Source organism: Rhincodon typus, chromosome 10 (assembly GCF_021869965.1).
Source record: "Rhincodon typus isolate 14 chromosome 10, sRhiTyp1.1, whole genome shotgun sequence".
Lineage (NCBI taxonomy): Eukaryota > Metazoa > Chordata > Chondrichthyes > Orectolobiformes > Rhincodontidae > Rhincodon > Rhincodon typus.
The window spans coordinates 7076014-7093589 of NC_063341.1; the positions used below are offsets into that span (position 1 = coordinate 7076014).

General features: G+C 42.2%; 1 protein-coding gene across 1 annotated transcript in view; it reads right to left on the reverse strand.

The window, feature by feature from the left end:
- LOC109920704 (protein FAM163A) overlaps nt 1-17576 on the reverse strand; it is a 126690-nt gene that overhangs the window by 88286 nt on the left and 20828 nt on the right. The window lies entirely within an intron of this gene.

Below are 17576 nucleotides of genomic sequence, written 5' to 3' on the forward strand. Positions count from 1 at the left end.
ACCGCATCCCAAAACCAGTCCAGCTCGTCCCTGCCTCCCTAACCTGTTCTTCCTCCCACCTATCCCCTCCTCCCACCTCAAGCCGCACCTCCATCTCCTACCGACCAACCTCATCCCGCCCCCTTGACCTGTCCGTCCTCCCTGGACTGACCTATCCCCTTCCTAACTCCCTACCTACACTCACCTTTCCTGGCTCCATCCCCGCCTCTTCGACCTGTTTGCTTCCTCTCCACCTATCCTCTCCTCTATCCCTCTTCTATCCGCCTCCCACTCTCTCCCTATTTATTTCAAAACCCCCTTCCCCTCCCCCTCTTCTGATGAAGGGTCTAGGCCCGAAACGTCAGCCTCTCTGCTCCTATGATGCTGCTTGGCCTGCTGTGTTCATCCAGCCCTGCACCTTGTTGTCTTCAGTCCAACCAGTCCAGGCCGACCTTGTTCCCAAACTAAACTAGTCCCACCTGCATGCGCTTGGCCCATATCCCTCCAAACATTTCTTATTCACGTTACTTATCTAAATGTTTTTTAAATGTTGTAACTGTATCTGCATCCACCACTTCCTCTGGAAGTTCATTCCACACACGAACCACTTAATGTAAAAAAATAAGTCTTTTTTAAATCTTTCTCCTCTCACTTCGAAAATATGGCCCCCGGTCTTGAAATCCCCCACCTTAAGGACAAGACATCTGCCATTCACCATGTTAATACCCGTCATGACTTTATAAATCTCTGTAAGGTCCTCCCTCAACCTCCTACACTCTACTGAAAAAAGTCCCAACCTGTCCAGCCTCTCCTTATGACTCAATCCCTCCATTCCCGGAAACATCCTGGTAGCTCTCTCCCGAGCCCTCTCCAGTTTAATAATGTCTTTCCTGCAACAGGGCGACCAGAACTGTGCACAGTATTCCAGAAGAGGCCTCACCAAAGTCCGGAACAACTTCAACATAACCGGTTAGAATACTTAGGGTTAGAAATCGTGCTTGACCTAAACAAATACCTGGTTAGACAATAGGAAAAGCATTCAGAGCTGTTCTGGGTGTTGCTTCTTAACAAGAACTTAGTGGAGGATATCGGTGTAGGTTCACCAGAATGGTACCAGACCTCTAAGGTTTAAGGTGTGTGTAGAGCACAAACTAGAACATAGGACATAGAACATTACAGCGCAGTACAGGCCCTTCGGCCCTCGAAGTTGCGCTGACCTGTGAAACCAATCTGAAGCCCATCTAACCTAAACTATTCCATTATCATCCATATGTTTATCCAATGACCATTTAAATGCCCTTAAAGTTGGTGAGTCTACTACTTTTGCAGGCAAGGCATTCCACGCTCTTACTACTCTGAGTAAAGAACTGACATCTGTCCTATATCTATCACCCCTCAATTTAAAGCTATGTTTAAAAGCAATTTAAAACTCAGTTGTATTCCTCAGAATTTAGAAAGTCGAGGAATATTTGAATAAAATGTTTAAAATTCTAAGGGAATTAAAAGATTTTACAGTTACTGTTGCAGCATTTCAAAAGAACCAATTGCAGGGACTAGTGTTTGGCACTAGAGAGCCGTAGTGATTCTTGATCAATCGCTCTCAGCAATTTGTCCTGCTTACCATAACCATGGCAAGAACTTCCAACTACAATATGACACTGCCAGCTTTAACTGGCAGATGGCCTGGTGTGTGGGGCAAGGAAATTCAGGGCAAACCTCTTCACCCAAAGTGTGATGAGAATATGAAGTGGTTGGAGTGAAAGGTTTAGATGCATTTGTCTGGAAACAGGGCAAGCACATGAGAGATATAGGAATAGAGGTGTACAATGCCAGATTTAGATGAAGAAAAATGGGAGGAGCTTGAGCAGAGCATGATAGACTAGCTCCTGTTTCTGACTGGTGTGTATCCGATGTATTTGCCTAGCAGAGCTGTCCTTGAAAACTGTTGTTGAACAAATAAATCCAAATATATTCTGCCACAAGAATGCCAATATGCAATAGCAGAGTGCTTGCTTGCAGATTTCATGCAGTTATTTGGCTGCAGAGACGATGGGAACAGGTCTCTCCTGCAAAGCCATTCTCTTTTTTTAGCCGCTGCCTATCTGAGAAAGGTAGTTTGTGAACAGCTGCCATCCAGTTGGGAACTAGCACCCCTTCTGGGCAGAGATGAGGGAGAGCAGCTGAGTTCCAAATTATGACTGCACCCCTCAATCTTCAAAGTGTAGCAGATTGCGATGGGAGCTCTTCAGAAGGAGCTCAATGAGCTCTCACCCTCCTGGTGAAATTTGACTCCCCGTGTGCCAAATTTATGCAAACTTTTTGGTCAAAGCACTGAGCCGAAGTGACAGGTGTAAGCTTTATTTCTCTGTTGATATTGATTGAAAATTACAGTTTTGTATTGCGAACTGCCATACTTTCTAAGGTTTCAAACCTCCTCTTCACTCAATCTGTCTCAATCCACTTCCCAACGGGCACACATTATAGAATTACATTATGTATCCCCTTCTTATGAAAGCAGCACATTGTGGATCTGGAAATCTGCAGTACATCAGAAAATGCTGAAATAGTCAACGGGATTTTCTTCTATAGATGCTATAGATACAGACTTGATGAGCGTTTCTGGCATTTTCTCTTTGATTTCAACTACAGCACTAGATAACAAAACCAGGCAGACTTGGCTATTAGAGTATAGGAAATGCAAAATATCTTAGCTCTATAACTAAAGAACTCTTGTGAAATTGGAACAGAGTGTGAAGACCCATGTGAATTTTCTTCACTTGTGAGCCTCAACAGTAGGATGTTCACCACAGAGAACTCTCACCCAATGTTCACTTTTACAGGATGGGTCTAGGTTACCCCCAACAATGGACTTTGACATCATAGCAGTGTGGGTATCAACTGAGCCAGCATGCAGTTCACATAATGATCAAGTATGATGGATCCCAGTGCTTGCTGCAAATATCAGGCCTATAAACAAGCAAAGATGCATAATCATGGTTGTCTGGCCAAGAGGCTGCAATAACATGAAAAATCTGTAATTATTTTGAACATCGAGTCATAGAGAAGTTGGCCTAAATCCCTTTAAACCCTTCCAATTCATATGCACACCCAGATGCCTTTTAAGTGTTGTAATAGTACCAACCTCTACCAATTCCTCTGACAGCTCATTCCATACATGCACCAGCCTCGGTGTGAAAAGATTTGCCCCTTAGGTGCCTCTTAAATCTTTCCCTTTTCACCTTAAACCTACGTCCTCTACTTTTGAATTCCCCTACCCTGGGGAGAAGACCATATCTGGGGAAATCTGTAATTATTTTTTAAAATGTTTGTAAAGGGGTTTTAAGAGTTTATAACACAAAAGGGATAAATTATAATTTTTGAATAATAAGAAATACTGTCACATGTGCCCTGGCAACCCTTGACACGAAAGCAGTACCAACTGGAAGGAAGTTTAAATGCAGAGATTCTGTGATGCACAAAGAAACAGCATTGGAGGGAGGAGATATAGTCAACAAGCAGAGTAGGAGAGCTGGATTCCTGAGCAACATAAATGGGGCTGCAGCTACTGTTTCTTTTATTCCCAAAAGATTGAATACCCGGATTTGGCTACACTATATGAATGTAAAAGCAGTTCTGGTAGCTTTACACTACCGTGATGAATAAGACTTGTCAGTTGGGAAGGTTCTGGAAAGATGTGCATAATATAGAGGAAGATTGCATAGAAAGAAACACAATTTACTTGAAAGGGACTGGAGGTCTGCTTGTAGGAAATATAAGCTAAAATTGAGACTGCTTCCTATTCTGGAGCTAGCCTCCATTGTACCTAGTATTCTGTGTGTAATTTAGGGATTGTACTGAAACTGGTTGTTAGTTTATTAGATTCGTAGAACACATTAGTTTAGCTTTAATTTATGTTGATTCTGATTCACTGCTAAAGCGAAGAGTGAAGCCTTATCTGGTTTATCCTTCATTTGTTGGTCAGTCAGTAAATTTGGTTAGTTTGGTTTACAGATTCCCACAGGGATTGCAACACCAGCTGATGGCTGATAATTCATATCAACTATCTCCTCTGGTGCTGTTTCTACACTAACTACGACTACAACTTGCATTGGAACAATGAAATGTTCCAAAATGACTCACAAAATGTACTGTAGGACTGGATTTTGCAATCAGGGATGAAGGAATAATCTTTGCCATTTGTTTTGCTTATAACTGCTCACTGGCTTCCCATAGACATTTGAGTGAGAATTTATTGTTCCTGGAGATCATTTCCAGCCACAGCTCCTGACAAGAGACAAACTGTAGTTTTAAGAATTTATAATCAACTTAGGTGAATCATTTATTTATATCAAAAAGGATTCATAAAATCATCAAACTGCAGGTTACCAGGCAACTGTTTGTTTTTTGAATGGCTCCATAAGCTAGGCTAACATTAGCTCACTCAACCCAAACAGAATTCTGAACTTGGGAAAGTTTTATCGATATTTAGCTTCTTTTGAGCAGCTTGAAGAATTTCCATTGGCCCTGTTGTGTTATTTTGGAATTTGAACCTAATGGGATTGCCAGTGCAATGGAAATCCTGCACAAACATAGTGTCAATGAACCTATATTCTCACAACTATAAAAAGGTGCAGTGAAGATTCGACCACTCAGTTGTTGAGAGAACGCAGTAATCAATTTCCAGGCAGCAGTGTTCCACAAACAGTAATGGGCTGCATGACCAGTTAGACAGTTTCTGTGTATTTTGGTCAAGGCAGCTGGTTCGAGCTACCTTGTGGATTGCATGGACACCAAGAGTACAATCTCATCTTGTTCGATCCTTATGGATTCTGCTCACAATGAGGTCAGGGCTGTATTCTGCACTGTAGAGACTGCTCTCTTAGACTAGCCTGCGCCTACTCTGAGTCTAATGTATCTTTGATTCTGTCTTATCTAAATGTCACCGTGGTCTGACTTTTGGGGTTCCAACAAACTCTTTTATTTACATATTAATGCACAGAATGCTGATCTTTATGATATTTTCTCTCAAGTAGAATTGTCCCATTCCTATCTCCTCGGACAGAGTGCGAATATCGATGTCAGAGGTTCATCATCATCTTCATCGTCATTGTTAATATACTCATTCTGATTAAACTACAGCGGTGATTTGAAATGCAACACTGTTGTCGTGGCAATTTGTTTCCTGTCACTGTCTAGTAAAAGGAATGATCATAATGTTGTATTTCATAAAGCCAGCTCTGTGTCTATGCTTCAAGTGAAAGGTTTCAACAGCTAGCTCCTCCAAACAGGACTTGCATTAACGTAAGGGTGGGAATTCATTTAGAATTCATGGGACAGATAAAAGGAAATATACTCTGGGGTGCAATCTTGAAGTTCTGAACTTGAGATTCTGCATTTGATGACTGGTAGGTAATGGATCAACAGTGGAGGTGGGAGGAATTATGAAAATTCTGATGTTCTACTTGATATAAGCAATGATAGAGGAATGTGTACATGGGATGGGAAAGGGAATTAAATGGGTGGATAGTGTCTGTGGCAGGAGAGAGTGTACATGGAGTGGGGAAGGGGATTAAATGGGTGAGTAGTGTCTGAGGATAATACAGGACAAGTCAGCTTCGAGAGAAAAAACAGTGTTCATAGATCATAAGTTGAATTTTGTGCAGTTAGTTACTGCAATGGTTAATCACTGAACATATTCACACAAGGTTGCCTATGTTGTTTAATGAAAACACACACCTTTATTAGACCATATAAAACAAACCCTACATATATATGACTGTTCAGAAAGATCTCAACATAAACTGCGAAACAAAGTTTCAATCGTCGGCAATAACCATTTCAGGTAATCAATTCCAGAGAAATATCACTTTGAACTCAACTCTTTCACTTATTATTGAAATCTGTCTTTCCAACTTTCATTCTTGAAATGTTGAGTCAGATTTATCACATCTTTCCAGTTCTGATGGCCTAAACCTTTCTTTTCATTTCTGACAATTAGCTCTGCGGCCTGAACTCACCAGGGACCTGGGTTCGACTCTGGACCTGAGTTCGATTCCAGCCTTGGGTGAATGTCTGTGTGGAGTTTGCACATTCTCCCTGTGTCTGCGTGGCTTTCCTGTGGGTGCTCCGGTTTCCTCCCACAGTCCAAAGATGTGCAGGTTAGGGTGGATTGGCCATGAGGAAATGTAGGGTCACAGGGATAGGTCTGGAGTGGTGGGGGCGCGGATTCTCTTCAGAGTATTAGAGCGGACCTGATGGGACAAATGGCCTGCTTCCATACTGTAAGGATTCTATGACAGATTGAAAATTTCTCCAGAAGCCCTGTCAGATTGGAGATTTCTCAGACTAAAGCTCTTCTGCTGGGAAGAAACTGTTCTCCTGAACTGAACTCTTGATTTTTCTGAGTAAAAGTCAACCCTAAACTAACAACCGATGTTTATTTTCTCTGTTGTAAATTCAGCAGTAAAAATATTTAATCAGTTAACCCCACTCGAATCCTACTCTGCACTTATCTGACTCACATTCTTTCTTGGGAGTGATGCATTAAGTCAATGATCCAAAAGACTTTGTGATATCTTAAAAAGAAAACTTCTTTTGCAGAACTGAACTCAGAATCAATCTACCTCTGTTTTAAAGTTTAAATTCATAAGATGATTGTATATTGTACAGCTTCATACCACTCTGATATTAAATACATGATTCCTTGCAAATGTTTATGCAAGTCGGAAAAGTCAATAGCATTGTTCAGTTTAGAAATTAGAGTTTTTGAAATTATGAAGGTTATTAAAGTGCAAATTAGGGGAGGGACATTACATAATTTGTTGTTCAGATTGCTTTGAAAAATTCAACGCTAGAACTGCGGTATTGTCATATCCTGGCAAAATTCAGCTTGGTAACATCAGTCACATTAGCTCCTCAGTGGTGCTTGTGGAACCTTTGAAAATTTACTGTTATATTTCTTTAGAGAAGGACAATAAATGTACTTAAAAAGTAATTTGTTGACAGTGAAGTGATGTGGAGCATCTGGGGGCTTGAAATCATGGCATTCTGTTTTACTGATTTGGGGGGATAAAAATTGCCCTCCAATTAAAACCATCACCCACTGTTTTTGATGGAAGAGATCGTGAAACACAGAGCACCTTTGATGCAGAATTTAACGAAGGCTGAGACCATTACAGCTTTTCAAAGAAAATCAGGTAAACACGTGATGGAGGAAGAATGAGGGTTACAAGGATGTCATGTTGCAGCTTTATGAGACTTTGGTTAGGCCACACTCAGAGTATTGTTTTCAATTCTGGTTGCTACGTTACAGGAAGGATGTGGAGGCTTTGGAGAGGGGGGCAAGAGAGGTTTACCAGGATGCTGCCTGGGATTAGAGGGAATAAACTATAAGGGAGAGGCTGGACAGACCAGGGTTGTTTTCTCTGGAGTGGCGGAGGCTGGGGGGAACGTTTGATAGAAGTATATAAAATTATGAGATGCTGAGATACGGTTGACTGTCAGAATCTATTTACCGGAGTTGAAATGTCTAATGCTAGGGGGCATACATTTAAGGTGAGAGAGGGAAAGTTCAAGGGAGATGTGAGAGGTAAGTGTTTTACTCAAAGAGTGAAAGGAGTCTGAAAATTGTTGCCAGGGGTGGTGGTGGAGGCAGATACAATAGGGGTGTTTAAGGCACTTTTAGATAAGCACATGAATATGCAAGGAATGGAGGGATATAGACCAAAGGCAAGCAGGAGGGATTAGTTTAGTTTGGCGTCATGTTCACACAACATTGTGGGCCAAAGGGCCCGTTCCTGTCCTGTACAGTTCTATGCTCTATGAGGCTGCAGGGAGCAGGGCAATGGCTTGACTTGTGAATTGCTCAGGCAGAGACCAAGCATGTACAGACTGAGCTGAATGACCTGCTTCTCTATTTTCATTACTCAGGTTATCTTCGAAATACAATCCTGTGCAGTGTGCATCAGAATATAATTAAATCAGATATGTAATATGAAAGATTGAGATATAGGCCAACTGACAACACAATGGTGCTCAGCTTTCATTAAGCTGTGGTTTTATTTTTCACGCAGTAGGCTTCTGTTTTATTTCTTCTTCTGCCTGGCTCACTCATTTAACAAAACTGAAAGGAAAAAGAGCAGTATAGCTCAAATACAGGCTCTTCGGCCTACCAAGACTGTGCCAACACATGAAGTCTTTCTGAACTAAAAACCATTTGCCACCACACAGTCCAAATCCCTTTATTCTCTGCCCGTTCATGTATTTGTCAAGATGTCTCTTAAACACTGCTGTTGTAAAGAGGGATGTCCTTGGGGTGAGAGGGGAGGTGATTAGTAAGGGTTCTACACTGTTAGATGGGGGTGGAGAAATGCTGGCATTGCAGAAGCGGCACAAAAAATGGTAGGTCGGTACTTTCAAAGCACTGATGGTGAATTCTACGACTGTGTGCACAAGGGAGGAGACCGGGGGAGGAGAATCATATTCCAACTTGATGCAAAGAGAAAGAGATGCACATACTGCATATAAAGTCCTTTTAGTAGTTACCAAGTCCAGCTGACTTCATTTAGGAACCAGATCTGAGCTATCCATCAGTTACTGCTCGACCTGTCAATATGTGCAGGCAAAGATAGTGAGATCATAGAGTGAGTAGGTTTTCGGTCTTCAGTTCTGTAAAGGAGTCTTTTTTCTTAGGAAACAGAAACTCACCCTTTGTTGCATTTGGTGAAAATAGTGTTTCCAACAAATCATGTGACTTAAACTAAATGACAAGCTTACCTGATGAGATAATTGCTAAAAAGCTTAGAACACTGAGCTTTTAGGACCCAGATGGGAAGGTCAGAAGCCAGAAGCAGTACAAAAGATAAGATCCATATTGGTAGATGTGTTATTTATCAGCCTCAAACTGGGTAAAGTAACTTAGAGCTCACTGATTAAATTTAGCCCATATCTGTGTGCCTCGGGGAGACACAGAGAAAATCATACTGGCAAATGTATGTAAAGTAGCCAAAAGGAAACACATGGAACGTTATCAATTAAGTAATAAATTACAGAGTGAAGATAGGAGCGATAATTCACTAGGTCTGAATATCTGTAAAGGTTATTGTTGGGAAATAGGGTTTAATTTTACTTTTTGCTGTCAATAATAGGCTGTTTCCAAATTGTCCTATACAGCTCAGTTTTTTGTGGTTTTCTGTTCTTTTCTTGATAAAATTATATTGTCAGTTTAGAGTGAAGATGTTCAGTGACTGACTATTGGGTAACCAAATTGCAAAAATAGTCTATCAAGTCAGCTTTCATTTTGCAATCTGACTTGTCAAGTATTACCCTCAGCTGGGACATAACAATACCACAAGGTACACAAGCTGATACAGAAGGAGTTCCACGATCTTGAGCGAGTGCTTATGAAGGAACAGTGATATGTTTCCAGGTCAGGAATGGCATGAGACTTAGAGGGCAACTTCCACAAGGTATTATTCCCAGCTGCCTGCTACATGCTGTCTTTGGCTTTTTGGGAGTTGGGAGTCACAGTTTTGGAAGGTGCTTTTGAAGAAACCTGGGTGTGTTGTTGGAGTGCATCTTGTAGATGGTATACACTGCGGCTACTCTGTATTTTTGGTGAAGGAAGCTGATGCTTAAGTTGGTGGATGGGGTGCCAGTCAAGCTTTGTTCTGGATGGTGTTGAGCTTCTTGAGAATTGTTGGAGCCATATCCATTTGGGCAAGTGAAGAGCATCTCATTGCACTCCTGACTGTGCCTTGTAGATAATGGACAGGCTCTGAGGAGGCAGGAGCTGCAGGATTCCACCCTCTGACCTGTTCTTGGTACCACAGGACTTTTATGGCTGGTCCAGTTCAGTTTCTGCTCAGTAGTAACCCCCAGGATTTTGATACAGAGGATTTAGTGCTGGTGATGGCATTGAATATCAAGAGGTGATGGTTAGATTCTCTCCTTTTAGAGACGGTCAATGCCTGGTATTTGTGTGACACAAATGATAATCGCCCAATCCTGAATATGGTCTAAATCTTGCTGCATTTGGACATGGACTAGTTCAGTTTCTGAGGAGTTATGCGTAGTATTGATCATTGCACAGTCATCAGCAAAAATCCTTAGGCCTGACCTATTGATGGAGGGAAGGTCATTGCTGAAGCAGCTGAAGATGGATGAGGAACTCCCACAGTAATGTCCAGAGACTGGGATGATTGGCTCCCATCAACCACAACCATCTTCCTTTGAGGTATGACTCTAACCAGTCATGATATTTCCTCTTGAATCCCATTGACTTCAATTTTGCTGGGATTCCTTCACATCACACTTGGTCATGTGCTGTCAGGAGCAGTCACTGTCCCTCTCTCATTTTGGAATTCAGCTTTATTTTTTATCCCTTATTGAACATAATGGACATCGTGTCCTCCATCCTACAAGAGTTCTTTATGGTTTGGATGAGGCCATACAGGAGCCTGTTTCTTTTCTCTACCGTTCATGATGGGTTTGCTAATAGCAATGGAGGCATCCATTGATGTGTGATGCTTCTGAGCTGTCATCCTGCTTCTAGACAATCCATCAAGTCCCTGAGATAGTGAGAGGGACTATCTGCAGCCCTGAGTGTGGGATGCTTATCTCAGGAGGATCTAGTTTTCGTTGGTTTCGAGATGGGAGTTTGTTCGAGTGTGTGACAATGATGCAAAGTGACAATATTTATGCCCCAAGGAAAGGCATCAGCTTGCTACTTGTGTTCTTTTCTTTCCAGAGTTATATTTAGATCTGTCAATTCAATTTCCCAGACATTGGATTGATTCATTTCCCCCCAGCACAACAACCCACTCTCAACAACCACCCCCAACCATTCTACCACTATCGATTTCTGTCTTGAATCTGCTCAATGAACCAGCTTCCACAGCCCTCTGGGAGAATTCCAAAGATTGACCACCCTCTGAGTGAAGAAATTCCTCCTCATCTCCATCTTAAATGAACTGCCTCTTTCTTTAAGAAAATTCCCCGGAAGTTTCCAGAATCTACAGCGTTTTGAAAGGTAACTACAAATTCAGCCTTTATAACCACTTCCTCCAACAATCTGGAATAAAGATCATTTGATCCAGGGGATTTATTGATCCATTTAGCTTTACATAAGACCATAAGATGTAGGAGCAGAAATTACGCCATTCAGCCCATCGAGTCTGCTCCACCATTCAATCATGGCTGATAAGTTTCTCAACCCCATTTTCCCGCTTTCTCCCCATAACCCTTGATCCCCTTGATAATCAAGAACCTATCTATCTCTTAAATATACTCAATGACCTGGCCTCCACAGCCTGCTGTGGCAGTGAGTTCCATAGATTCACCACTCTCTGGCTGAGGAAGCTTCTACTTATCTTCGTTTTAAAAGGTCTTCCCTTTACCCTCGGCTCCTACCAATGGAAACGTCTTCCCAATGTCCACTCTGTCCAGGCCATTCAGTATTCTGTAAATTTCAATTAGATCCCCCCCTCATCCTTCTAAACTCCATCTAGTAATAGATCCAGAGTCCTCAAACATTCCTCATACGTTAAGCTTTTCATTCCTGTGACCATTCTTTTGAACCTCCTCTGAACCCGCTCCAGGGCCAGTACATCTTTCCTGAGATTTGGGGCCCAAAACTGCACACAATACTCCAAATGTGGCCTGACAAGAGCTTTATAGAGACTAAGAAGTATATCCTTGCTTTTATATTCAAGTCCTCACAAAATAATTGTCAAAGTTGCATTTACCTTCCTAACTACCAACTCAACCTGCAAGTTTACCTTGAGTGAATCCTTGGCTAGAACCCCCAAGTCTTTTTCACTTCATATTTCTGAATTTTCTCCCCATTTAGAAAATAGTTCATGCTTCTATTCTTCTTACCAAAGTGCATGACCTCAACCTTTCTCGCATTGTACTCCGTCTGCCACTTCTTTACCCACTCTCCTAACCTGTCCAAATCCTTCTGCAGCCTCCCCCATCCCCAATACTACCTGTCCCTCTACATATCTTTGTATCATCTGCAAACTTAGCCAGAATGCCCACAGTTCCTTCATCGAGATCATTAATGTTTAAAGTGAAAAGTTGTGGTCCCAACACTGACCCTTGTGGAACACCACTTGTCACCAGCTGTCATCCTGAGAAAGACCATTTTAGCCCCATTCTCTGCTTTCTGCCAGACAGCCAATCTTCTATCCATGCTAGCACCTAGCCTCTAACACCATGGGCCCTTATCTTACTCAGCAGTGTACTGTGCAGCACCTTGTCAAAGGCCTTATGGAAGTCCAGGTAGATAACATCCATTGGCTATCCTTGGTCTAACCTGCTCATTACTTTCACAAAGAATTCTAACAGATTTGTCAGGCATGACCTCCCCTTGATGAAACCATGCTGACTTTGCCCTATTTTACCATAGACTTCCAAATATTTAGAAATCTCATCCTTCACAATGGACTCTAAAATCTTACCCACGACCAAGGTTAGGCTAATCGGCCTGTAATTTTCAGTCTTCTGCCTTATTCCCTTTTTAAACAGGGGTGTCACATTAACGATTTTCCAGTCCTCTGGGACCCTCCCAGACTCTCGTGATTCCTGAAAGATTACCACTAACGCCTCCATTGTCTCTTCAGCTATCTCCTTTAAAACTCTGGGGTGTAGTCCATCTGGTCCAGGTGACTTATCCATCTTCAGGTCAATCAGTTTTTCTAGTACCTTCTCCTTGGTATTGGCCACCATACTCAGCTCTGTCCCCCTGACTCTCTCGAATTTTTGAGATATTATTCATGTCTTCCACTTTGAAGACTGACACAAAGTATTTATTCAGTTCCTCAGCCATTTCCTTATTCCCCACCACTATCTCTCCACCGTTATTTTCCAGCAATCCAATGTCCTCTTTTGCCTCTCTTTTGCCCTTTATACATTTAAAGAAACTCTTATAGTCTTCATTTATATTACTGGCTAGCTTACCCTCATATTTAATCTTATCCCTCCTTATTTCTTTTTTTGTTGCCCTCTGTTGGTCTCTGTAAGCTTCTCAATCCTCTGGTTTCCCACAGCCCTTCGCCACATTATATGCTTTCCCTTTTGCTTTTATGCTATCCCTGACTTCCCTAGTCAGCCATGGTTGCCTCATTATCCCTGTAAAATGCTTCTTTTTCCTAGGGATGAATTTTCACTATGTCTCCTGAATTACTCCCAGAAACTCCTCCATTGCTGTTCCACTGTCTTTCCTGCTAGGCTCCTCTCCCAGTCAATTCTGCCCAGCTCCTCCCTCATGCCTCTGTATTCCGCTGTAATACCATTACCACTGATTCTATCTTCTTCCTCTCAAATTGCAGAGTAAATTCAATCATGTTATGATCACTGCCTCCTAAGGATTCCTTCACCTAAAGCTCCCTTATCAAGTCTGCCTCATTGCACATCACTAAACCCAGTATTGCCTGTTCTCTTGTGGTCTCCACCATGAGCTGCTCCAAAAAGCCATCTTGTAGACATTCCACAAATTCCTTTTCTTGCAATCCACTACCAACATGATTTTCCCAGTCCACCTGCATATTGAAATCCCCCATGATCACTGTGACTTCGCCTTTCTTACACACCTTTTCTATCTCCTGGTGTATCTTGCGCCCCAGCTCCTGACTACTGTTTGGAGGCCTGTACATAATTCCAACTATGGTTTTTTAATCTCTGTGGTTCCTCAACTCTACCCACACAGATTCTACAGTCGTAAAAATACTCCCCCTTTACTGATAACTAATGTTATTAATTTCTCAGTTTCACCTCTATAGTACAAGTACTGTCTCTTTGTTGATAACTAATGTTATTACTCATGTTATTATTCACAAGGTCCTTGGTAGTGATGTTTTTGGGAGATTTTCTGTGTCTTCTTCGATGAAGACAAATACAAAGTAATCATTTAGCTTCTCCGCCATTATTCAATCATTCATTATTAATTCCATTGTCTCAGCATCTCATGCGTGAACATTTCTCTGAACTAATCTCTTCTTTTTCAGCCTGCCTTTATATTCCATATTAGCTTGCATTCATGTTCTCTTTTCCTGTCCTTTATCAGTTTCTTGGTCCTCCTGTGCTGGATATAATTGCTTGCAATCCTCATTTCTGACATTCTACTAAATCATTTCCTTCGCCCTAAGTAATGGCAAACATCTTTCATTAACCATAGCTGATTCAACTTTCCCGTAATGTGTCTGAGCCATGTAGGAATGTATTTTTCTTGGAGACACAGTCGTAACTCTGTCACCATTTTCATACTGAGGGAGTGCTGTAGTGAGAATATGGAGTACTGAGTGTGTGCCTTATCGAGGGAGAGGAGTATTGAGGATGGACAGTATGAGGATATGCAGTGCAGAGTGATGGCAGTGTAGAGTGAGTGTTTTAACACCATCACCTTGATAACTTGTTATGATCTCTCTACCTTAATTAGTTTGTACAGTTTTGGATCACTTATTAAATAAAAACCAAAAGAACTGCAGATGCTGTAAATCAGGAACGAAAACAAAGTTTCTGGAAAAGCTCAGCAGGTCTGGCAGCATCTGTGAAGGAAAGAAAATAAAGTTAACGTTTCGGGTCCAATGACCCTTATTACTTTGGTTAGACTCTCAGCATGTGACTCTTATACCTATCATGTTATTCCTGCCATTTATTTTGTCTCCAGCACCACCTTATTTATATTTTTTGTAATTATCTCTCTGCCTCAATTAATCGGATTATAGGTCATTCCTTCACTTGTTATTCAGTTGTTAACACTTCACTTGCAGCGTCTGAAACACTTGATCACCTGCAGAGACCTATTATTCAGCCTGTGGGCACTCCATTCACACCATATGTATGATCTTCCGATCTCTGTCTGTGCCTGGGTTCTCTCTTCACTTCACCTGACAAAGGGGTTACGCTCCAAAAGCTTGTGATTTCAAATAAACCTGTTGGAATATAACCTGGTGTCATTCCCCAACCGTGATTAAGAGAGAGAGAGTGGGAAAGGGAGATTGTCTTATATATTTCTATAGGTACAACAGCGACTATGTTTCAAAAGTGCACTGCTTGCTAGCGATGTCCTGTGAAACCTCTTGGGATTATGAATGGTGCTATTCAAATGCAAGTCCTCTCTTCTCCTATTCACTGAGAAGTAAGATAAAAGTACTCTCACAGTAATGGTTGATATACAAGATTGTCTCCAACCCATACACTTTAAATGTCTGTCACATCGGGATGTGTGGAAGTGATTTATAAACACAATTATCAATAGGAAATTAATCTTGCAATATTGTCATAAAGAATTGACTGAGCTTTTTTAGCTTCATATCCAAATTTTTCCAAGATGCTAAACCGTTTCCTTCTCATTTATCTTTCTATCAAAATGACAAGATTAATGGCAGATATCTGATCTATATATTATGACAAGCCTGCATTTAATTAACTAATTGTGCCTCAGTGCTATTGAGGTATTCTGTCATCAATCTCACCAGCATGTACAGAGCACCATTAAATCATCACACTGTTTCATGGTTTCTCTCCCCCAATATTTCCAACCTGTCTTACGTCAGACCTGATCAATTGCTTGTCTCATCCCCACTGATTTCGTCATGAATCTCTCACTATTTCAGCTCGGGTGTGTGGTGGCAGGGAAGAGAGAGCAAGAGGCCTATGTTCTACTTCTTACACTGACCTGGAAAGAAGCTCCAGCCCACAAGAGGTAGGTGAGGCAGGTGAACCTCACCAGCACTGACCCCCTGCATAGAAGATGCAACTCCTACTGGCACTGTCTCAATGATCAGCTTCAGCAGGGGAACAGCAAGCAAGGAGCAGATATTGACTGTAAGAAAGAAAGAGGGAGAGAGAGAGAGAGGAAGTGCAGGGCTGAGGAGATGCAGGTGTGAGGGATGAGGATGAAATGGAAGGGAAGGGCTTTGGTGAATTTCTGCAGTACATCTTGCAAATGGGACCAAATTAACTTAGGCTGGCATGGACGAGTTGGACCGAAGGGTCTATTTCCGTGCTGTAAAACTCTATGTCTCTATCTTGTAGATAATACACTCTGCTGCTACTGAGTGTTGGTGGTGGAGGGAATGGATGTTTGTGGATGTGGTGCCTATTAAGTCTATTTGTCCTGCCTGGTGTCAATCTGCATGTGTGCTGTTGGAGCAGCACCCATTCCAGGCAAGTGGGGAGTATTCCATCAGATTCCTGACTTATGCCCTGTGGATGATAACATAACATAACATAAGAACATAAGAACTAGGAGCAGGAGTAGGCCATCCGACCCCTCGAGCCTACCCTGCCATTTAATAAGATCATGGCTGATCTTTTTGAGACTCAGCTCCACTTACCCGCCCACTCACCATAACCCTTAATTCCTTTACCGTTCAAAAATTTATCTAGCCTTGCCTTAAAAACATTCAACGAGATAGCTTCAACCGCTTCACTGGGCAGGGAAATCCACAGATTCACAACTCTTTGGGTGAAGAAGTTCCTCCTGACCTCAGTCCTACATCTGCTTCCCTTTATTTTGAGGCTATGCCCCCGGGTCCTAGTTTCACCTGCTAGCGGAAACAACCTCCCTGCCTCCATCTTATCTATTCCCTTCATAATCTTATATGTTTCTATAAGATCTCCCCTCATTCTTCTGAATTCCAATGAGTATAATCCCAGTCTACTCAGTCTGTCCTCATAATCCAACCCTCTGAACTCTGGAATCAACCGAGTGAATCTCCTCTGCACCCCCTCCAGTGCTAGTATATCCCTTCTCAAGTAAGGAGACCAAAAGTGCACACAGTACTCCAGGTGTGGCCTCACCAGGACCCTATACAGCTGCAGCTTAACCTCCCTGTTTTTAAACTCCATCCCTTGAGCAATCGCAGACAAAATTCCATTTGCCTTTTTAATTACCTGCTGCACCTGCAACCTACCTTCAGCGATTTCATGCACAAGGACACCCAAGTCCCTCTGCACTGCAGGGTGCTGCAATTTTTTACCATTTAAAACATAGTCCATTTTCCTGTTATTCCTACCAAAATGGATGACCTCACACTTATCAACATTGGACAGATGGACAGACTTTGGGGAGTCTGGAGGTGAGAGTTACTCATTGCAGTATTCCTAGCCTCTAACCTGCTCTTGTAGCCATTGTATTATTATATGGTGAGTCCAACTGAGTTTCTGGTCAATGGTAACTTCCATGATCAGTGATGGTAAACCCATTCAATGTCATGGGATGATTTTCCTTTCTGTGAACATTCCGTTCCCCTTCCTGTGAATGTTGTAGGCTTTACACCTCCCTATGTCCCCTACCAGCCCGTCTGCAAGGGTCACCTCTCCCTCTAATTCCCTGGCAATGCTCTTTCCCCCATTAGAGCTATGGTGCTCCCAATCAATGATGAAACCCCTCCTACATGAACCACATTCCTGTTCACACTTTACCATTTCTCCCTCACAAATGCTGTTGCTTCCCTTCAGAACGGTCACCTCGCACCACCACCCCCGCCCAACAAACCTGAACCCATCCCCTCACCCCAAAGTCCTGAAGAATAGGTTCCTGAGTTTCCTCCCCATGGTAACTATGCCCATTCCCCATCCACAATTTCCTG